We start from the raw sequence: 23,931 nt of genomic DNA, 5'->3' as shown, positions 1-23,931 counted from the left end.
TCTACTCTGCCACCAGCAGCGGCGCCGCTGGGCTTGTCGAACGCAGCCCTGAGGCCTGTGCTTCTTCCCACGCTGGCTAGCTTAACGGTTTGAAGGGAATCCCTCTCTCCTGGTCTCCCACCCCGCCTTTCAGTGTTCTTATTTCCCGGTAAGCATGTTGGGTAAACATCGCTTCAACTCCTTCACCGAGTGCTCAGTGGAAAGGCGATCTCACACCCCAGGTTTGAGTTCTTCCAGTTCAGATTCTTCCCACCTCTTAAGATATTTTTAACACGTTGGTCGTGTTGCTGAATACTAGATTATATTTTAGGCTTCTATAATTTAACATGCTTACTTCGCAAAGTGGTTTTCCCTCTTGCTTTAAAACGGCTACAGACTTTGAAAGGCTTGGCGCACAGAAATTCCGCATTTGAGGGTGTCACCGGGGTAGCTGCGGGGGCTGCTCTGCCCCGGGAGTAACTTGATGCTGTTTCGTTTGTGCTCTCCAGCTCTCACAGTGTGAGGTCTGTGCTCCGAGTCTCGGCGCTGGGTCACCGGAGCACGTCAGTTCAGACATTCCCAGGCCGCCGCGTCCGCTCCCACCGTGGAGGGAGAGGCGGCGGGTTGCGGAGGGAAAGGCCCCGGGAGGCGGCGTTCGGAAGCAAGCAGGCGGCTTCGGGACCGCGTGGTTGGCCCTTGCCCGGCGCCAGAGGCAGCTCCCTGAGACCTGCTTTCACCGCGGAGCCCTCGGGTAACGACTTCCCCGTCTTTCTCCAACCAGCGGCTTGGGGTCTGTCTCCACACTCCTTGGCGGGACTTGTTTTCTTTCAGAGAGGAGGACTCACCTCTCTTTCGTCTCCAACTCCCTCTGGCGTCGACCCTGCCCCTCAGAGCCCTGCTCTGTGAATCTGTCACTCGACCACGGGCGGGGGCCTGGGGGTCAGCAGTGAGCAGGACAGGAGACCTCTTGCCCGCCTTAGATTCCAGATTATTCTGGATGCATGGGGGCGTGAACTTGGACCCCCACTTCTGCACCCAAACTCTGGCCTTGATCAGCGAGGCGCCCCTCTGGGCTTGGCCCCTCCGTCCTCACTCCAAGGGCACGCCCTTTATCTGGTCTTCCTAATTAGCAGCCGGGAGTGGCCCAGGGCTGCGCTCAGAAAGCAGCAGGGGTCACGGAGCTGGATCTGTTTCTGGAAGGCTCAGCCTCAAGCCCATCAGACTTTGCCTGGAAGACACAACCATTCCTTCCAGACTGAGTGGAGATGAAGGGGGCTGAGGGCTCAGGGCTGTGCAAACCTTCTGTGGTGAACGTGGGGGTGAAGGAAGGGCAGGGCCACCAGCCAACGGCAAACCCAGAGGGATGCTCCGAAAGCGCGGTTTGCACGGGAGCTCAGACTGCATCCAGAGTCAGGGCTCGTGTCCAGTGAGAAGCCACCGAAGCTGAGACTTTGGCCTCCCTCTTGCATGGCCCCTTCTAAGGGCCCGGGGAGGGTCTTACAATTTTGTGTTCGTTCATTTGATTTCTCAAGCTCGTCGTTCCACGTTCCCATGAGTCACTTAGATTTAAGCTCTCAGTCTGGCTGGCTCCAACCACATCAGTGCCTAGTGAATTTCCAAAAGCTCATGTTGCTGGCACACTGGCGTGTAAAATGCAAGACCTCACATAAGCATCAAGGGGCCAAGTTCCATGTTTCCTGTCCCTTGTCCCCAAGACCACTTTAGGAAGTAGGACAATCAGAGGGGCTCTGAAGTGGTCCGATAACAGCCACCAGAGCACTCAGGTTCATCGAGGGTTTACTCTGAACCAAGCAGCGTGTAAAGTCTACACTTTGTGGTCTATCATTCTTGCTAGAACACAATGGCATAAGTATGAGGGGCCACGATCCCTTATCTAAACCCCGAGGCCAGTTGTTCTTCAGAATCAATAACTTTTTGTATTTTAGAAAGGAAATGCTACAAAATACTAATCTGATTTAACGAGGGGATCTCAGGCAGCAGACCGTAATCAAACAGATTCTGCAGTTAAGTGTATGAATATTCACAACAAATGGTATAAAGATCATAAATAGCTTCACAGCAGCGGGAGTCAGGGTTTGCCACAAAACGTTACTTTATGAGAACTCACAGGAGAACATTTATGTTACTATCCTGTCTGTCAAGGAGGTGGTACCTAGCTTGTCTAAACTAGTATTCAGTCATTAAGTAATCATCTAAATGAGAAAGGATCTCTAGCACGGTTTGGTTTTTCCCCGCTGGGATTCCTCCCTGTTTGGACAAACTGGCCACAGCTCAAAGGAGTATTGGTGCAAAAGTTTGGTTTAAACGTCAGTAAATACGGGTGTCTCTTGAGCTGCCAGGACAAATGCCCTAATCAATTTCCGGTCTCAGAGTCAAGACTTAAGGGAAGGTCAGTGATATCGGACAACCATCTTGTTCTTCCTAATGTGCTTTCCACAGGTGGTGGTGAATATAACAATGAGTGACGTGTACTAACACAAGCTAAAATCTTTCTTGACTGTATATAGAATGGTGGACTGAGACTTCAACTTTTAAAAGAATGATAATTTTGATAATTAAAAATAGAAACTGTAATAGAAAAGTTACAAAGCAGACTAGATAGAGCTAAAGAGAGAGTTATATGATTGGAAGATAGACCTCATTGGCAAAAACATTCTCAGAATGGAGCACAGAAAGAAAGGAAAGAGAAAGAAAACACACACTAGCCTCTTACAGGTGTAGCATAATATGAGAAAATAGAATATGTTTCTGATCAGAATTCTAGAGGGAAAATAGAATGGAAGAGACACAGTATTTGAAAAAAGAATAGTTGAAATTTTCCCAGTATTTTTAAAAGACATGACTGTTCATATTTAGGGTGTCCATAAACCCCAAGAAGGGTAGTTAAAAATAATTCACATTTAGACACATTCTAATGACACTGATGGATACAAACGACAAAGAGAAACTTCTTAATGGGAGGAGAGAAATAGATTTTCTAAAAGAAAACAGGATTTAGAAATATGGCTGATTTCTCAATGGTAATAGGGAAAACCAGAAGACCATGGCATAATATCTAAACTGCTGAGAAAAAAATAGATGTTTACTTTAAATTATAGGTCAGTTCAATGTATTTTTAAAAAATGATGATGAAGTATATTTCAAAAATCTCACGATTGACCCTCATTAGAGACACTTCTGTAGGGAAAACTCTAGGAAGAGAGAAAGGACCCCAGAAAAAAGATGTGAGATACAAAGAATGTTTATGAAAGAAAATAGTAAATATGTGGATAAGTCTAAACAAACATTAGCTGTGGAAAATAATAACATATAATTTGTGCGGTTAAAAATAACAAAATAGAACTAAGAAACAGAACAACCGCAACATGTAATTTGTAATAAAAGAACTCCAAGTTTCTTGTATCATTTGTAAAGAGGGTAAACGTTAGCTGTACACTTTGTCAAGTCAAATGACTTATGGATTATTAATATTTTACGGTAATCAACAATATCCTAGAAATAGAATCTATTCCAAATTGAGTTGGAAAATAAGATGGGAAGGAATTAAAAATCAATTAATTTAGAAGGATGTAAGACAGAGAGAAGCCTAAGAAAGGGAGGGCAGATATTCAATAGAAAGCATTACGTAAAATAGTGGAAGGAAATTTCAGTTATCACTAATCATAATAAGTACTAATGAATAAAACTTTCTAAATAAAAGATAAAGATTATCATGCTGAATTTTTAAAATCCCGGTTATATGTTGTTTATAAAAGATAGATAAAAAAATGAGAGCTTAGACAGGCAAAACTCAAAAACAAAAAGGAAAAATATGTTCTAAAAAAAGTAACCAAGGGACACTGATATTAATATATTGGTATAAGTTGAAAACAAAAAATTAAGGCCAAAGGTATTAATGGTTACATTTTTTAAAGGGTTGTTACCTATTGATAAAAGACATAAACAGCTCAATTCAACAGGAAAGTATAACAATTTTAAGCACTTCTGTTCCTGATAACTTGATCAAAACACATAAAACAAAAATAGGTGAAATTGTAAGGAAAATTTGAGAAATCCAGCATCAGAGAAGCAGATTTTAAAATACATCCTGTGAATAATCAGTAGACCAAATAGACAAAATTCAGTAAGGATATAAAGTATATGAACGATACTCTGAGAGACGCTGATAAAATGAGATAAGAATCAAATTTTTTCAAACACTCCAGAAACATTTACAAATACTGACCACATACAAGCAAATAAAGTTAAGGGCACTGCATTTTAATACGTTGATATAATATAGCCACATCGTTTCTGACTTCACAATTTTACAGACTCTAAAACACAGTCTTCTTTTCCAGTTTTTAGCATCTAAACTGGGATGTGTCTTACAATCAGGGGGTCTTACTGTTGGCATTTCCCACATCTTAACCTTTCTGAAATCTTAATACATCTTGTGTAGCATTTTAGGTCCAATAAATATGTTAAGTTCAAAATCAATAATGAAATGATTTTAACACAAATCCATGTGAAGCAAAACATACACTTTCAAAAACCTGATGATCATTTCATGATGTGAAATCATTATGCTGTACACTTAAAGCTTATACAGTGCTCTACGTCAATTATAGCTCAATACAAGTAGAAGAAGGAAAAGCCTCCTGGGTCAAAATAGTAATCTTTATGGAAGTTAGAAAATACTCACTAAAAATTTCAGGTGTCAGTAACTGTGAGATGCAGCCAAGGTCATGATAAAAGGCAAATTTATAGTCTTAATTTATATCAGAAGCTTCCCAGGTGGTGCTAGTGGTAAAGAACCCAGCTGCCAATTCAGGAGATGTAAGAGATGTGAGTTCAGTCCCTGGGTTGGGGAGATCCCCTGAAGGAGGGAATGGCAACCCACTCCAGTGTTCTTGCCTAGAGAATTACATGGACAGAGGAGCCTCGTAGGTTACGCTCCATCGAGTCGCTAACAGTCAGACATACCTGAAGTGACTTAGTACACGCACAAATTATATTAGACAGTTTTAAAAGGGCTGGAAGAACACACTAGCCTGCGAGATAGCAGAGTAAAGTCAGCAAAGCAAAAGAAGGGAGACGGCGATGGACAAGAGGCGTGCAGCTGGAGATGAAGGCAGAAAGGGCAAGCAAAGCCTAGGTTTGATTCTTCAAAAAGACCCATCAAATTAACAAATCTTAGACGAGTATAAACGTAAAAAGGGTCAAGATAAAATATGCCCAGTATAAATGAAAAATTAGGTAACTGTGTAAACAACAAAATTTAAATATCCAAGATTATTAGAATACATCTAGGACAAATAATTTGCAAAAAATGCGAAAATAACAAATTCCTACATAAAACAAGTTATCTAAACTGACCCCTACAGGACTGAATGCTCTTGAAACCGTTAAATGCCTTGCATCAATATTTTAAAATCTATCTGCAAAGAAAATACAGGCGGTCTTACAGACGAGTTCTACCAGTCATTGCATAACTCCATCAGTCAACTATTCCAGAGAACATAGAAAGAACAAACATTCCTTCAGCTCATCCTATTGGGCTAGTTACCAAAATCACGGATAATATAAAAGAGACGACAGGCCAACCATTCACGTGAGCAAAAACCTGCATGCACACAAGTGCAAAAATACTGACAAAATCATTAGCAAATAAAAGCCACATGCACACAGGACTTCGAGGTTACGTTTGCACAAAAAACATTAAAACCCACATTACTGTAAATACCACACAAGCAGCTCAAAGCAGGAAAACCATGAACCAGACTCAGAGACCTGCCGTGCAGTTTCAGTAATCAGGGGGCGTGGTGGTGGCTGATGAACAAGTGAAGTCCGGTATAGGGGCTAGAAATGGGTCCACATGCGGGAAGCTGATTTCCAACAGGGCTTGTGGATGAGCGAGGCGAGAACAGGACCCCTGGTCGTCCAGAGAAACCCAGAAGCCGGCTGCCCACCTCACCTCACGCACAAAACCCCGGCATTAGTAGCCTGCATGTGACAGCGTTTTCTTTTCATTTAGAAGAAAGTACAGGATAACATCTTTACGAATTTCACGCAGAGATACTTTGTGTTTGAACTGTCTGATCCAGAGTGCTTGCATGTGGGAATGCTCCTATAAAAGCGAAGTAATATTGAAAATAAGATACGATTGGTGAGATTTAAATAAAAGCTAAATCCAAAACCCATGGAGATAAAAAGCTCAAAAGATGAGGGAGAGGGAAGATTAAGATACAAGTTTAAAACCCACTAGAGGTGAAGTGGAAAAACCCTAGAAGCGATGAGATGGAGATCGAGGAACATCAAGTTTAAACCAACAGAAGATGACGAGGATAAAGAGTCTTGAGAAGAGTCCTTTCACAAGAAAAGGCTGCACGTGGTGAAGAGCAGCGGAGCGGTCAGCTGCTGGCGCTTCAGCCGCCCCGTGCGGACCACCTGAGGGGCACACAGGAGGCCAGAGTGACGGGCAGGCTTGGTCAGACTCTTTACCGAAGCCCCTCCCGACACGGGAGCCCTCTGATGGGAGAGCACATGTCCCACCAATAAACGATTATTAGTTTATTCACTGTCCTTCTACCTTTCCTGACCAACCACCTAGCTGCCTGCCCGCTGCCTGGTAAGAAAGGCCTCCACACGTGGTCCTCCCCAGCATTATGCCAGGCAGCTGGGTAACCCCTGCAGTGTCAGGGTTAGGGTCTCACAGTAAGGGGTGATTCCTAGACCCGGGGTGACGGGTGTGAAGTGAGGTTGGAGGAGGTGGGGGCCGACGACACAGCCTCTGCAGCCTCACAAAAGACTTTAGAGCCCCTCCTGCGGACAAGGAGGAGCCGCCAAGCACCTCTGCAGGAAAGAGCAGGAAATCCAAGATTTCTGGAGAGACCCGTGGACTGGGACCAGACAGAGAGCAGAGTGCAGGCCAGCTGGGCGTCCACGCCCAGAGCAGGCGGCCATGATGAAGGTTCAGAGAAGGGGCTTACAGATACTTAGGAGACAGGATGGAGGCTAGATGGGAAAAGGCTTAGGGGAAGAAAGCGCGTTTTCTGACATAGACGACTGGGAGGCATCTCTTCTGCAGAGACCTAAGCAGAGCAAGGGGCTCAATATCGGCCCCTCAGTTCAGTTAGTTCAGTCGCTCAGTCGTGTCTGACTCTGCGACCCCATGGACTCCAGCACGCCAGGCCTCCCTGTCCATCACCAACTCCCGGAGCTTGCTCAAACTCATATCCATTGAGTCGGTGATGGCATCCAACCATCTCACCCTCTGTCGTCCCCTTCTCCTCCAGCCTTCAATCTTTCCCAGCATCAGGGTCTTTTCCAGTGAGTCAGCTCTTTGCATCAGGTGGCCAAAGGACTGGAGTTTCAGCTTTAGCATCAGTCCTTCCAGTGAACACTCAGGACTGATCTCCTCTAGAATGGACTGGTTGGATGTCCTTGCAGTCCAAGGGACTCTCAAGGGTCTTCTCCAGCACCACAGTTCAAAACATCCATTCTTCAACACTCAGCTTTCTTCCCTCCCAAATAACCAGCATGACTTGAACTGGTGCCCCAGCGTCTCCTTCTGGGAACTTCAAGGTAGGCGAGCTGGCTCAGGCGCCCCAGGTCTAGGATAGGGCAGAGCCAGGGAGGGGCCCCTTGCAGGCGGAGCCCCGCTGAGCCAGGACACATGTTCTATCCTACAGCCAGGGTCCTCCCTCCCAGGGGTTCCAACCGGCAGGTGCAGGGCTCAGGGACCGACGGTCCTCAGACTCCACTCAGAGGGGCCCGGAGCCTTGCTGTGCAGACAGAGCATGGTCCCCAAGGCTCCAGCATCTCCTGGGAGCTGCTGGAAACACAGGCTCACGTCCCTCCCCTCCGGGTCCCATATGCATTTTTCAGAGTCTGCAGGAAGCTGGAGACACTGACTCCGAATCACAGCAAAATCACGGACGAGTCACTGTCAGAGGGCCTGTGTCAGGTGGATGGCCGCCCGCGTGCACACGAGCAGCGCATCCCCGGGCTGACCGCCCTGACCAGGAGCACTGATGCCGCTCTGCCCGCCCCCCGCCCCGGCTCTGCTCTGCTCCACTTTCCTTAGATAGACTTTCACGTCTGAACTGACGGAAAGCGGGGCTCCTGCTAATTATACACGCCACAAGCCAGGCACTGGGTAAGCATCACTAATAACAAAACAGCCAGAGAAGCCGCAGAGAAACATCGCCTCAAACAGGAAGCGGACTTCCCACCAGCCCTGCTCTGTCCCCACGCGGGCGAGTCCGGCCCAGGAGAGCAGGCCGGGCGGCGAGCCCGGGGCCCAGCGCGGGGCCCAGAACACTCATCCCTGCTTCCCTGCCTGCCCACCCCAGGCCCCGGTTTGCAGCGCTTTGCTGCCCCAAGCCTGGCACTCAGCCTTACTCAGAAGGCCAATCCAAGTCCTGCATCCTCTAGGAAGCTTTCCCATTTGGTTAAAAGCTGTATTTTTGGAACCAAAATTCTAGGCATACGCTAACAGGTTTAACTAGATCATTATATGTACAGCCCAGTCTTCCAAATAAAAACGTACCCAGCTTCACATTGAGATCACCTTGTTAAGTATAACATTGCACGATGCGTCATTCCCTTGGGTAATTCCCAGCAGCTCACAGGCACTTTTACAGTGGTCTCTCGTGGATTAGCAACTCACGTTCCACGGAGTAGGCGGCAGTGGGCAGTTACAGGATGGGCACAGGACAGACGGCCGCAGGAGAAGCAGGATGCTCCCCATAGCACCGCGGGGACTGAGGGCTCAGGGGCAGAGCAGCAGCCCCACACCCCAGCCCCGCCCGGCCGGGCTTCCTCAACAGCTGGATTAGAGCTGCCATTTCTGGCAGGGTTACAAAAGCAGACTAACCCTCTCAGGGCACCTTAATGGTGGGAGAGGGTTCCTTCCCCCAAATCCACAGAAGACCAGTGACAGGTATGTATCAGAGCAAGGCCACCGCGGTCCCATCTCAGCCCCCAGACAGCGGTCCCTGGGGTGCATGCCCACGCTTGGGGAAGCACCCTCTGAAAGGTGGACATTGATTTTAAACAACCAGGGCTCACATTTTCTCAACAAAATTTCCCGAATTTAAAAGCACTGATAATTTTAGTTTCTTACCATGCTTTTTTAAATTATGGGAGAAAAATGTGTAGAAAACCTAAGAAGAAAATGATAACATGGAGGTTATTTTTAGATAGTTTAATATTTTAGATACTTAGTATTTTTAGATATTTTAAACTGGAAAGCATTGTTCTTATTCCTGAAACATGACTGACAAAGCCCTACTAAACTCATGAGGCTGGACCAGATTCCTGACAGCATTGGCTCTGAGCATTGCTGCTAGACACCGGGCCACCATCCGGGGACAAGAGTCGTGTGTGCAGGGCAAGGCTGGGGCAGGCTGCTGCCATGGACTGAACTGTGTCCCCTAGAACCACATGCTGAAGCCCTAGCCCCCCAGGACGCAGAGTGTGACTGCCCATGGAGTTGGGCTTTTAAAAAGGTGATTAATACAGGTAGGCCACGTGGGCGGGCCCTGATCTTGTCCGACCAGTTTCCTTAGAGGAGGAGGTCAGGACATAGACACACATGTGGGATAACCAGCTGAGGACCGCCCCTGTTTTGCTCAAGTTAGTTTTGGTGGGGTTTCTAGCATTTGGAATGAAAGTCTAAGGCGTGTACAAGCCAGAGAAACGCACACACTTTGTTCACACTCAAGGCTGACCAGACAGGTGTGCTCAGAGCCGCCCGCCCACTGTATTTATTTGGATCATGTACGCAGGACCTCGCAGCGTATTTGTTTTGACCCCATCGCACGACAGTCTATAAGACATACGAGCCGAGCTTACTTCCTGATGTGAGTTAAAGGCACACGGCGCCTGACTCCTTATCTCCTTCTGTTGGAGGAAAACCTGTATTTGGATGGGGATGTGTAGATTTCAAAGCTGCCCCTTTTTAACAGTCGTTTTCGAGGCTGACGTACGGTTACTTACAATATTACGTTAATCTCAGGGGTGCGACACGCTGATTCCCTCGGTATTTCTATACATTGTGTACCGTGGAAAGCTGTTATAATATTGACTATTTCGCCCGTGCTGGGCATCACACCCCCACGACTGACTGACTCTCTAACTGGTAATTCCCACCACTTAATGCGCCTCACCTACCGTGCCCGCCCCTCTCCACCCTTCTGGTAACCACCGGACTGTTCTCTGCGAGTCTACTTCCACCTTGTTCCACCTGTTCATTTGTTTTGTTGAGTCCACACGGAAGTGAAAACATGCCGGGTTTGTCTTTCTCCTTCTGACATTTCATTTAGCATAATAACTCATATAACTCATATCAAGAAAACAAAAAAAAAAAGATTAAAAAATGCACAGAAGACCTGAATAGACATTTTTCCAAAGAAGACATGAAGATGGCCAAAGGGTACCTGGAAACATCACTAATCACCGGGAAAAAGCAAGTCAAAACCCCAATGAGCCATCAACTCGTACCTGTCAAAGGGGCTGTTATCCAAAAGAGCACAGATAACAAGCGTTTGAGAGGGTGTGGAGCAAAGAGAAGCCTTGTGCACCGCTGAGGGGACCACGTGACTGCAGCCACTATGGAGACAGTATGGAGGATCCTCGGGAGTCAGAAATGGAGCGACCCCCTGACCCCACCACTCCACTCCTTCATCGCTCCTTCCCCGCCCGGGGCAGCTGGTGGCTGCGGAGAGGACAGTGGAGCCGCCTCCAGGGAGCATCCCCACCCCACCCAGATTGTGGGCCCCACTGACCCTTACATGCGCCGTTTAGTCTGAGCAGGGGCAGGAAGACAGCCGCCCCAGCAGGACGCTTGGGAGCTCCTAACACTCAGCTCCGCTTCCCGGGTGACTCAGGAGTAAAGAATCCGCCTGCAATGCAGGAGACACAGGAGCCATGGGTTCAATCCCTGGATTGAGAAGATCCCCTGGAGGAGAGCATGGCAACCCACTCTAGTATTCTTGCCTGGAGAATCCCATGGACAGAGGAGCCTGGTGGACTACAGCCCATGGGGTCACAAAGGATCAGACAAGACTGAAGCCACCGAGCACACGCATGCGACTCAGTCACACCCTCCTGACCTCTGAGCCAGGTTAGGACAGTGAAGCTCCTAGTTTGCCCCCGAGAAGGGGAGTTTCTGAGGAACTCTAGGCATCTGGAGGTCTCATCTGCATGGTCTCCCCAGGAATCCATCGGGGTGGCTGACCAGGCAAGCCTCACTCCATCCAGAGACCCTCTGGTCTTCCCACCCGGGCCACAGGCGGCCACCCCATGAGGATCACTGAGGTTGGGGAGCAAGGGGACCCGGAGCTGCAGAGCCCTGGGGAGGGTCTGTCCCAGGCCCAGGAACGGACGACGGAGAAGGTGGGGACATCCCATCTATGTGCGGGACCTGGGGGGAGACCCCCATCCGTGTGCGGGACCCAGGTGGGGAGATCCCCATCTGTGTGCAGGACCCAGGCAGGGAGACCCCCATCTGTGTGCAGGACCCAGGCGGGGAGACCCCCATCTGTGTGCAGGAGCCAGGGGAGACCCCCATCTGTGTGTAGGACCCAGCCAGGAAGACCCCCATCTGTGTGCAGGACCCAGCCAGGAAGACCCCCATCTGTGTGCAGGACCCAGGCGGGGAGACCCCCATCTGTGTGCAGGAGCCAGGGGAGACCCCCATCCGTGTGCAGTACCCAGGCAAGGAGACCCCCATCCGTGTGCAGGACCCAGCCGGGAAGACCCCCACCTGTGTGCAGGACACAGGCGGGAGACCCCCACCTGTGTGCAGGACCCAGGAGCCTGGAGCACAGAGGGTGGGCCTGGGTCGCTTCTGAACACGTGTCTTGGCTGCCGCACGGATTCAGATTTCATATCAGACAAAACCGTTTGGTGAGGATGTCCCCGCGGTCTACCAGCCTGTCCTCCTGGGCTAGAGGGGTTGACCTGCTCTGCACAACCCAGCATCAGCTACGAGACCCCAGAAGGGGTTGGGCCCCTTTATTAGATGTGGAAGTGTTGGAATTCCGTTTGCTCCTTGATGAAGAATTTGAAACGTTCCCCCTGTCACAGAACAAAGGCAGCCGTGACTTCTGTTTCACCATCTGCACGGCTGATTTCATGCACTTTTGACAGTTGCTATCACGCTTCTGACAGTGACGACCTCCCCCCCAAGGGAGGCTGGGTGAGTGGGGGGGTCGTCTAAGCCTAACCCATGTCAGCTCATCCCAAATGCGAGCTTCGTGTAACCCAAGGAATGAGCTTAGCAGACGCTCTGCCTTCCACTTGGAAAACAGCGCCACAATCCCAATCCAAATGATTCAAGATCAAACAAAAACACCCTGGGCGGTCACCTGCTTCGACCTGTAGAGCGTTCGGGGTGGGACACTCTAAGGGCCTTCTGGCTGTGGCCTTCGTCCCTGAGCAGCGTAGCTGGGGGCACCTGGGCCCAACCACACTGACTGTGAGCTGTCCATCCTTCCCCGAGGGGTCCTGTGTTCTCAGGGGACCCCAGCAAGGACAGCGCGGTCCCCTACACGGAGCTTGCTGTCCACGGAGACGCTCCACCACTGACATAATCCCAGACGTCGTGCTGAAGACAAGGAGCCGGGGAGGGCCTTCCGGAAGCAGCGATGTGTGCCTGACTCAAGACCCCCACCCGACGCCCGCAGACCCAGGAGGTCCTCGCTCTTGCTCTGCAGCCCTGGCCCTCCTCCCCCAGCTGGAGGCCCCTCCACACAGAGGACCCAGGATTCACCAGGAAGCCCTGCCCTTCTGGCTCAGCATCGCCCTCTGGAGCCTTGCTGCTGCTCAGAGAGCCTCCATACCCCGCCCAGCCCCCGTAAGGACCCGCTCAGGCAAGCTTGGCCGGCTGCGTTCCGTGGGGAGAGAAACAGGAAGAGGAAGATTCTAACGCAGCTTTCCCCCGACCCCTCTGAGTGGCAGAAGATTCCTCTCAGCATGTCAGAAGGCATCTGTCACCAACATGCCATCAGGGCGGGCAGTCTGCGGACAAGGAGCATGGAGCCGCAGATGCAGGCTGGGGGCACAGCGCGCCCTCCCCCAGGAAGGTCTGATGCAGCAGGAGAGCTGCCCCCAGAGCCAGGCCGGAGCAGGACTCACTCCCGCTCCACTCAGTTTAAGGAGAGGGGAGACACATGTCACCGCCACGAAAGCAGCACGTCCCTCCCAGGAAATTTCAGCAGGAACACAGCCCTTCCCCGGCCTCTAGGTGCAGACTGTCTGATTCCTTTTCCTAAACATCAGGAGGGTAACAAGCGTGCGTGAGTGCTGAGTCACTTCAGTTGTGTCCGACCCTTTATGACCCCATGGACTGCACCTGCCAGTCTCCTCTGTCCATGGGATTCTCCAGACAAGAACACTGGAGGGGGTTGCCATTTCCTCCCCCAGGGGATTTTCCTGACCAGGGATTGAGCCTGCATCTCCTGCATTGGCAGGCAGATTCTTTACCACGAGCGCCACCCGGGAAGCCCCCAGGAGGGTTACCCCGGCTCATAGTAACGGTCTTGCCGTGACTTCGATGATAAGGCAGAGCCAGCAGCTGGCTGCCTTGTACTGTTAGCTGAGTGTTTGCTTAGGATTTTACAAGCAGACAGGAGCTGTGCCCAGGTGGCCATGTATGCCGGCACACGCCAGGGTCTCCGATTCCCAGTGAGACGCTTCAGCAGGTACACTCGTGTCTTCATGGATGATCGATAGTCCCCTGGGAGGTTGGGGGGTGGGGGAATGCATGAGTCCAGCTCATGACCTGCTGCCCAGATTAACAGATGCATAAGGCATTCCTTCGAGTAGGAGCGCAGACAGCCTTCTGGGGAAATTATCAGGTCATTGAGCTTCAAGACAAGGCCCTCCGAGGCTCCTTCATGGGCATTTTATTGTCATGAGAGTGAAAAAGCAGCACTTTTTGGAGAAAAATTATAGCTGTCCCTTCCCAGATTTTCTGTGGCCATTAACCTAGAAACGCAGTGACTCCAGGCCTCACTAATGACTCCACTGCTCAGAAAGCGAGCTTTCCCTCCATCTCCCCAGCTGTGTCATCAGGGTGTCATCAGGGCAACCAGTGCTCTTATCTGGTTTCAGGTCACCTGATTAACTGGAGAAACAGAGAAGGCAGTGTATCCTTGCCCAGGGTGCAAATGCCACTGAAAGCCCGGGGGACGGAGGCTGCAGCTGCAGCTCTGAGGGCACCTGGGGCCGCTCGGCACTCCTCGGCCTGCAGGTGGCCGGCTCCGTCCTCCGCTGCCCTCCCGGGCCAGCAGGAAAGCCCCCGCCTCCTCCGTGAAGCCCCTGCCCACCACTCCAGGGCCAGGTCACAGCTCCGCGTGCCAGGCCGCCTCCTCCACGTCAGGGGAAGGTCCCAGATGCGACGGAGGAGCAGGTCGGGGCTCCGAGCTGGTGGTTTCCTCCTTCAGCCCACCTGGACTCCCAGACCTGAACGAATGTTCAAGATCCGAGAACCGAAAGGGTTTTAACCTAAAACAAACCAGGACGTGAAAGGGAGAAACTGAGAGCTGTGCCCACAGGAAACCAAGGCCTGAGAGGGGAGAGACAGAGTTCCCACAGATGCCTGAGTATGGAACACGGACAGCCAGCTCCTGACCAGGACCACCCGCCAAATCTCCCCCATCCTCCAAGCGGCCAACAGACGCCGCTTGGACCTGGCCCCAAACCCTCGAGTCCTCGCCACAGTGGCTGTGGGTGCACTTCGCTAGGTGCAATCCCTGCGCTGGTTCCCGGCGCACTCCCTTCCCAGCTGTCCTCCGTATTGAGATGGACAAGGGGGCGTCCTCCTGGAGGGGAAGCCTGGCCCCCGCTGGGGTTGGCCAAGGTGCTTGTGACGAAGGACTCGCAGTGACCACTCCACCAGCTGACGGATGGTCCTCGGGGCTGGACTGAGGCCCCACGTGCCACACGACAACCCTCGGCTCCAGCACAGCCTCTCGGGGGTGCCCTTCAGAGGACAGGAAACGTCAGGCTCCACTAAGGTCTGGAAATGTTGCTTTTAAGGGATTCCCAAGGATGCATTCCTTCCAATACAGTGCAGGGAAGTGATGTCTGTGTGTGCACCTAAGTGTGTGTGTATGAGCATATATGCATGTGTGCATGTGTGTGAGCGTGTGTATGTGTGTGCGTGCACGTGTGTATATGTGTGCATGTATGAGCATGTGCATGCACATGTGTGTGTGCATGTGTGTGCACGTATGTCCTTTCTTTGGTTTCCCAGCTGGCTCTGTGTGGGTGTTGGAGGGCCAATGCCACCAGCCCGGCTCTCAGGAGACAGAAGTGCCCACCTCAGGGCTGCCCTGCCCTGTGGAAACGAGCTCCATGCACCTGCAGGGCACATGACCCGGGTGCAAAGGTTTGGGTCTGCAGCTGGACGTCAAATCCGTTTGTCCCCCAGCCTCCCGTGGGGGCACTTTCGGCCCAGATCACAGAGCAGGAGTGAGGCCCCGGCCCCTCCCAAGAGCGGGGGGTGCAGACTCTGACAGGCACACATTCTCCTGAAGCTGCAGCTCATTATTCCCTAGAACAGTGGCGATATAATGCATTTTCATTTACTTAGCCTGAAATATATGTAAATTAAAGGGTTTTCTTTTATTAAAACTAACCCTGAAACTCACCACTGATGTGTTTTTGTTATTCTAAAGAGAACAGCCCTGGAGGACGGGAGCTCTGATGGCGTTTCACATGCAGGCGTGGGTCTTGCTGCAGAAAGAAGGGCCCTCGCGCCCCAGGCCTGAGCCCCCGAATAAAGCACTGCCCGGTGGCAAGGCTCACCCTGCTCACGCGCCTGTGGCCTCCAGTCGGGATGGAGGGGACGGCCCGCCCTGCTTGGAAGCCTAATTGCAGCTGAGAAGGAAAATAAATAGCCGTTCTGCTGCTGGAGCCCAGGGCGGGGACGGGGGTGGAGGAGAAGGTGCTGGAAGGCCACTGATGTCCTTGGAGGGAAAGACTCAACCCCCTCGGTCCTATCTCCTGGGCCAGCCCGGACCCCAGACCCCAGCCAAGACCCTGGCCCGGATCCCAGAGCCTGGCCCAGACCATGGACCCCAGAGCCTGGCCCAGACCACAAACCCCAGACCATGACCCCAGACCCTGGCCCAGACCCCAGACTCCAGATCCCAGACCCTGGCCCAGACCACAGACCTCAGACCCCAGACCCCGGCCCAGACCACGGACCCCAGACCCCCAGACCACAGATTCCAGACCCCAGATCCCAGACCCCAGACCCCAGCCCAGACCATGGACCCCAGACCCTGGCCCAGACCACAGACCCCAGACCCCCAGACCACAGATTCCAGACCCCAGATCCCAGACCCCAGACCCTGGCCCAGACCCCAGACCCCGACCCAGACCCCGGCCCAGACCTCGACCCTGCACGATCACAAAGCCCTCAGCAGCCCCTACCTGCCTGGAATCCTCACCGATTCCCCAAACCCCCACTTCTGACCCCGAGCGTCCCTCCAGAACCGCCTACTTCTGCGCCCGTTAGAAGTGGCTAGACCCTCTTTGTCCATGTCCCAGGCTGTCTCAGGCACAGGAATGGACTCTCGCAGTTTGTAGGCCAAGGGCCGAGATCAAGGGTCTGGAGGAGCTGCGTCCTCCCCTGCCCGGTGTGAGGCGCCTGGCACCCTCGGCACTCCGTCCCTGGTCCAGGCCTGCCCTCTTCCCACATTACCTCTCTCCTCGCCAAAAGGACCAGGATCATATTGAATGATGGGCCTGCCTTCTCCACTGTGACCACGGCGTGCCTCACCTAGGACGTCTGCGGGAGCTGAAGGAGGAGAAACGGATGTGGAGAGGAGGCAGCGGACGGGCCAGCGTCCAGGACTCGGGCAAGTCCAGGGCACCAAGGAAGTGGCCGGCAGAGGCGGCGGGGTCAGCAGGCCAGCAGACAGGCAGGGGTTCTGTGCCCCCCAGGACCAAGCGTGAGGTTGAGACTTGGCATCCTCACTTGGGTGCAGGCACCCGCATGTCTGATCTCGCCCCCTCCCCCGAGCCCAGGAAGAGCTCTGGGTGAGGGCAGACAGGGATGGGGCAGGCGGCCTGGACGACAGACTTCCCACCCCCGGACCGCAGCCCTGACCCCCAGCTCAGGGAGGGTCGACGGCTCACAGCTGAGACCTTCTGGAGAAGCTTCTCGGCCGGAGGAAGCTCACCATCTGCGCTAGCATCCCCCAGGCTTCTGACCACGGGACTCTCAGAATACGACCTGGTTTGCAAATAGGGTCTTTGTAGATGTATCAGTTCAGATGAGGTTATATAGGGGGTGGGTGGGGGTGGATCCAAGGTGACTGGTGTCCTCGTGAGAGGGAACACAGACACGGGCAGAAGATACCGTGTGGCATCTTGGAGAGATGCTCCTACATGCCTCAGGGCGACAGAATAGAAGACACAGGGAAGACCCCCCAACACCTGACCCCCGGGCCCCAGACTTCTGGTCTCCAGAGCCATCAGATAGCACATTCCCGCGGTTTGCCTGGGGTGCTGTGATTTGTGTCCCAGCTACACCCCTGCACCGCTGGGCCTTTCAAAAGCAGGCCTGAGGTTGAGGACTCTCCGAAGGGCCGAGCGTCCCGCTTGACTGCCGAGGTCTCTCTTGACCCGCACTTCAGCCCAGCCCTGCGTGGGGATCTCCACCAGAGACAGCCGTGTGGGCTGCGGGTGCGGGGGGTCACAGGGAACCCGCCACCCCCGCTCCTGTCCAACGGCGCCGTAACGTCCCAGAAGCTTTTACCCTGGCGACAGCAGGCATGTGCATGCAGGCGCACACACGTGCACACACACACGCTCACACGTGTGCACACATGCACACTCGCACAGCTCTGAGAAGGGAGCCAGGCCCTACACCTGCTGGGGTGGCAGGCTGGCCCATTAAGGGATGAAGACCAGGCAGGGGTTGGCTTCTGAAATAAAATTCACCGAGCTACCAGCACCCCAGCACCCTCCACGCCTCTGCTCCACTCACCGCTGAGGCGGCCGAGTTGGGTCATCGGGCTCAGGACTGCCTTCTCTCTGCAAGCTTCCAGCCAATGGTCAGAACCCTGGAGGCTGGGAGGGGCCGGCGCCCACAGCCCGAAGAGTCAGCGGGCCCTCCTCTCACAAGGAGAAGGGCCACTAGCTGTGCCAGGAGGACCCCCAGGCTTGCCAGCCATCCTGACTGGCCATGCCAGTCGGGTAGGTCACAGGGGTGGGGCGGAACTGAGTGGTTTAAGCAGACCCACTGTAGCCAGCACGCTGTCACAGGCGGGCGGACAGCTAGCCTCAAGCTCAGCAGAGCTGCGACTGCCCCCAGGCAGGAGGAGCCATCCATAATTAAGGGTGGCCTTGAGCACTGAACAAGGATTAACACCCCTCGGACCCCAGCAGGGCTCCTCAGGTGAGTTCTTATATTCGCCTCCAAGGGGCACAATCAGGGCCTTACACGTTCTCTCTAAATTCACCCCATGATGACACAGATGCCTGCAGAAGCTTCCACTGGCTGAACACAGACTGGTATCCAGCCCACGGCAAAAGCAAGCCCCTTGGTCACTGGAAGCCGAGGCCTGAAATCAGCAAAGACACTTCCCTCATCCACCTGCAGAGCACTTCCAGGAGGGGTGGGTGACCCTGGACTCGGGAGGGCTGCACATGGGGGAGGGTGTGGACGAACCCCGGAGAGAAGTCACGGGCAGAGCCTGATGAACAGACAGATGTCAAGACACAGCTGAGAGGCTCCAGGGCGGGCAGGGGTGTGCATTTTACAGCTAGCACAGTGGGTGCTTTGCAAGAACAATGTCTACAGCACAGCCCAGCAAAGGCTGTCAGCAAAGGTGTCTGGCCCAACAGTCCGGGATGGGGACAGTCGTGTCGTCTGAATGATTCTCCATGCTTCTGGTCCCTGAGAGGCAGGGAGTGGGCGCCATGGCTGAGTACATCAGTCGGCGTGTATTTTATGCACAAATGAGGTGTGGGGTTGGATGTGCCACAGACCTGAGAAACAGGCTACTCTTAGCTTAGACTCTAAGAAGTGAAGCAACTGTCTTCCCGATCCTTTGTCTCTGTAAGAGCGCAAGTTGGTGAAATGAGTCGAGTGTCACAAATGCAAATCTCTGATTTTCACAGTTCTTTACAGTGACCTATGACGTGACCACTTAGTCCTCCCCTGGAATAGCGTCCATTTGTATCCGCGACCTCTGATCCTCCCCAGAAGTGTTCTACTGCAAGAGAAATGGCCGTTTGCTTTTAAAGCATCTTATTCAGGTAGAGAGGGAACAACTGGCCCGATTTGAAAGCCAACAAGATCCATCCCCAAAGATGGCACCTGTGATGGGAAGGGAGACCGTGGTGACAGGGTCCTGCAACCTCAGACTGCTTCCACTTCAGCTACCCTGTTAGGTGGCAGGAACGTAGTGAGCACCCCCAGGTCTGGACTTGGGAATTAGAAAGAATGTGGGGAAAGGCGGAGCCAGCACTGAAAACAGCCGTTGGTCACCAAAGCACAAAATGTTCACCAAGCTGACAACCTTGTGTTCTTAGGCCACCGACAACCCCACAGGGCATGAGCGTGCTCTCGCAGGCTGGTGTTCAAGTGGCCATTAGCCCCATTCACAAACACAGTCGACCCTTGAACACGTAGGGATTAGGGGTGCTGACCCCCCCCACAGTCAAACCTCAGCGCATAAATTTTGACTGCCCCCAAAGTGAAAGTTTTAGTCGCTCCAGTCGTGTCTGACTCTTTGTGATCGCATGGACTGCAGCCTGCTAGGCTCCTCTGTCCGTGGGACTCTCCAGGCAAGAATACTGGTTGCCATTTCCTTCTCCAGGGGATCTTCCTGACCCAGGGATGCAACCCAGGTCTCCTGCATTGCAGGCAGATTCTTTACCAGTGAGCCACCAGGGAAGCCCCCCAAACTTAGCTGCTGCTGCTACTGCTGCTAAGTCGCTTCAGTCGTGTCCAACTCTGTGCGACCCCATAGATGGCAGCCCACCAGGCTCCCCCATCCCTGGGATTCTCCAGGCAAGAACACTGGAGTGGGTTGCCATTTCCTTCTCTAATGCATGAAAGTGAAAAGTGAAAGTGAAGTTGCTCAGTCGTGTCTGACTCTCAGCGATCCCATGGACTGCAGCCTACCAGGCTCCTCCATCCATGGGATTTTCCAGGCAAGAGTACTGGAGTGGGGTGCCATTGCCTTCTCCGCAAACTTAGCTACTAATGCCTATTATTGACCAGAAATCTTATCAATAATACAATCACTCAGTTAACACATATTTTTATAAAATTTTATGCATTCAAGACACACCTAAATTTTCTTATTTTTTTCAATATTTCTAGGTCACACAGTCCACCTGTGAGTTTTTTCAAATTGTCACAGTTCTCAAAAAAATTTTCCAATATCTTTATTGAAAAAAATTTTGGAGTAGCCAGACTTATACAGTTCAAACTCGTGTTGTTTAAGGGTCAACTATACTTTTTTTTTTTAATAAGAGAAGCACAGTCATAAAAGGGATTCTTAGAAATAGTTCTAAGCAGTGTAGGAACTGTCACTCTGGGGCAGCTCTTCCGAGCCAAGCTGCCTTCGAGGACGACTTCTTGAGTCTCCAAGTGGCTTCCGTGGAGTCTGAAATTCCAGATCAAGATGCCCACGGACTATACATTCAGCCAGGCTGCACCACGGAGAAACTAATTCAGGCTCTTGAAGTTCCAAGTTCTAAAATTACTCACCGGCATGGGCCGTTCAGGGCCTTCAAGTTTAATTGTTGTTGTTCAGTGCTCAGTCATGTCTGACTCTGCGACCCCTTGGACTGCAGCCCGTCAGGCCTCCCTGAGAGTTATTATCACATCGTGTTTCTCCAGAGGCCGCATGCTGGCTTTCGGATAATTCTCCCAAATCTCAGAGGGGAACACGCGTGTTCTGGCGGCAGCGTCTAAGCTGGAGCAGACACTTCCAAGCTCTTTTCGTGATTAGTGGTTTAGATGAATCTGCGTTCATCAACTGGGCTTCCCTCATAGCTCATGAACACCGATCTCCCCTCACGCCTGACACAGGGCCGCGTCTTCACCACCTAGAGGGGCCCGGATGTGGCCACAGCTCTGTCTGGGGCAAAGGGCAGGGGTCGAGCCCAGCCCCACAGGGGCCTGGAAGGATGCGGCTGCCCTGCCTCCGCGCTCAACTGCGCGGCTCCTGCGAGACCCAGCCCAGGGAGGCTGGCAGCACCTACTGGGTTCAGGTGAGACCAACATTCCTTCCCCGCCTTTTATCCAGTCTGACCCTCTCCAGGCCACTCTTGCCTTCCGGATGCCCAGCAGGGCTGCTTGGAAGGGACAGGCCGCCCCGAGCGACACTGACCCGGCCGCCACCTGGGGCACCTTGCTCCCGAAGGGGCTGTTCGCAAGGACACTTGGTAAAAGTCAGGGAACCGGCATCCTGAGATGCCTTTAGTGCTCTGCTCTGCAGTCCAGGACACAAACGCCGAGGGGTTCTGGAAGGGTCCCGGCGGGGCGGGGAGAGGCGGACACACCCACCGGGGAGGAGAGTGACAGCGGTGAGACCGCCTCCAGGGAGGCGGGGCCTCAGTGCTGCGAGCACAGGCTGCCAGCCGCAGACCGCGGGTCCCCCCGGGGGACACCCCACCAGGGCAGCGGAGGCCGGCCCCGGGGGCACACCCCACCAGGGCAGTTGAGGCCGGCCCCGGGGGGACGCCCCAACCAGGGCAGCGGAGGCCGGCCCCAGGGGGACGCCCCAACCAGGGCAGCGGAGGCCGGCCCCGGGGGACACCCCACCAGGGCAGCGGAGGCCGGCCCCGGGGGGACACCCCACCAGGGCAGTTGAGGCCGGCCCCGGGGGCACACCCCAACCAGGGCAGTTGAGGCCGGCCCCGGGGGCACACCCCAACCAGGGCAGCGGAGGCTGGCCCTGGCCGAGCTCCCGGCCAGCCTCCGCCCGAGACAGACTGCGCCCGGCCAGGTCTGCAGGCCTCACCCCCGGGGAGTAACCACAGGGAGTGGGCGAGGCCACGTCCCGCCCACCCCAGTCCTTCCCGGCTCCACGGCCAGCCTCAGGCAGGGACCCTGCCACGAGCTAGGCTCTGCGATGAGTTCCTGAACCTGCCGCCAAACAGCTGTGGCTGCTCTGGAGCCCAGGAGCTGAGGCTGCACTCGGGGTGACCCGCCAGCACCTCAAGTGACCAGGAGACCCTGGAGCCGGGGAAGCCCCCGACCCGAGAAACAAGCCCACACCCTCCCCAGGGCCAGAGGGGCCAAAGGGGCCTTTGCAAACTCCACGTCCTTTTTCTCTGTGAACGTAAGACTCCCCGAGGCTGCACACCTGTCTCCATTGGTAAATTGAAAACATATTTATCCTGTTGGTGCCATGCTTTTTTTTTTTTTAAATAGATGGGAATGCTTCCACTTCACCCTGAGGAATGCCTAAGAAATGCGTAATTAAAAATGAAAAGAGAAAGTCTTCTAAAAAGGCTGTTTGCTTGGGTGACGCGGGTGGCACAGTCTCCCTTTGTCGTCCCTGGGCCTCTCTGGGAGGACAGAACGGCGGTGCGGGGGGCCCGCATGGATGGCCCGCAAGGCCCCGCGAGGCCCCGGCCGGCCCGGACCGTTCAGCCCCGGCCTCCCCGCTGCATGCGGCCGCCAGCTCGTTACACGCCAGCCACCCCCAGCCACGGCCGCAGCCCCGGCTCTCCAGCAGCGCCCAGGTTTACAGCTTGACAAGCATCTCTGAATTGTCCGAAAACATGGGAAATAACCAACATTTAAGAAAAAAAAAAAAAAAGAGCGGGCTGGCTAGGGAGAAAGGATTCACCCTGCACACATACCAGTTTACAGCAAAAAGCCCCACGTTCCATTCTCACACGTCCTGGCCTTGGACAAACTTGGACAAACCACCCTCTGTGAACCCTCAGGGCACAACCCAAAGCCTCTTTCAACCCGCGGATTGATGGATGCGTGTCAGCCCCGGGCGGCCCCGGTGACAGAGGGTTGAAGTTATCCGAGCACGCGGATAACAAAAGTTACATCATTTTTCATCAACATTCATCATTCTAATTGCCTGAACCTCCAGCAGAACAAAGTCACGCTATAGTTTTATGGTATTTGATTAATGAGGGCAGGGAAATTGAAGTTTTTGCAATAAAACCAGGGGGGAAAAACCCCACAGACTTTGATCGTTTTCTCCCTTATGATTTTAATTTAATGGCTCGTGTTTTCATTACGGCTGGGGCTGTACACTTTACTTGCAATTATGTCCCATCTGTGAGGCGCTCTGTTATTACGGCTTATTCTAGCAGCTTTTCAATCACTTTTGAGTTGGGCTTTGCAAGTATTCTTACAGCAGGTGGGCTCCCTGGCACGAGCCCAGGAGCACACAAAGCGCAAAGCTGGAGTTTAATGGCAGCATATGCACGCGGCACAGAGCAGCCGCCTTCCCCCATATGCCGCGCAGCCTCTTCCGCCTGCCAGTCACCCTCCTTGCCGACTGCAGTCTCCGAGTAGTCTGCTGCCAGGGAAAATGTACCACGGCAGCAAATTTCTCCAGTGCACCATCCTTATTACCGAGACAACCCTGTCATTAGCACGAGCACAATGAGCCTGGACGGGGAGCGAATACCAATGAAGCAGCAGGAGCCTCGCTTCTCATCGCTATGGAGACGCCCCCCTCCCGGCGGAGTGGACAGGAGGAGTGCCCCCACCCGCGTGGCACCCAGCTAGCGCTGTGCACTGCGTGTGAGCCAGAGTCGGCCCCGGGCCCTCGCGGCGCCCAGGGAGAGCCGCAGGGACGCCTGGAGTCTCTGCGGGCCACGGGGGCGTCCGCCTTCAGACTCTGCATCCCGGGCGGCTCCCAGCCACGAGCAGGAGCCGATGCCGAAGTCTATAAACAATGTTCTCCCGTTAAATCTCGCAGGGGGTCGAGCGAT

The 23,931-nt window shown here is 53.4% G+C and overlaps 1 long non-coding RNA gene across 1 annotated transcript; it reads left to right on the top strand.

Moving 5' to 3' along the window:
- Nucleotides 1-9: 9 nt before the first annotated feature.
- On the top strand, nucleotides 10-8,547 carry LOC147362089 (uncharacterized). Its single transcript, XR_015137775.1, has 3 exons — nucleotides 10-148; nucleotides 489-730; nucleotides 7,870-8,547. It is a non-coding gene; the product is annotated as an uncharacterized LOC147362089 (long non-coding RNA).
- The last annotated feature ends 15,384 nt before the right edge of the window (nucleotides 8,548-23,931 follow it).

Source organism: Bos grunniens, chromosome 12 (assembly GCF_055505025.1).
Source record: "Bos grunniens cultivar Pamir isolate PY7600 chromosome 12, Bosgru_T2T1.0, whole genome shotgun sequence".
Classification (NCBI taxonomy): Eukaryota; Metazoa; Chordata; class Mammalia; order Artiodactyla; family Bovidae; genus Bos; species Bos grunniens.
Note: the sequence above shows the minus strand (reverse complement) of the source record. Positions and strands in the feature narration are given on the sequence as shown.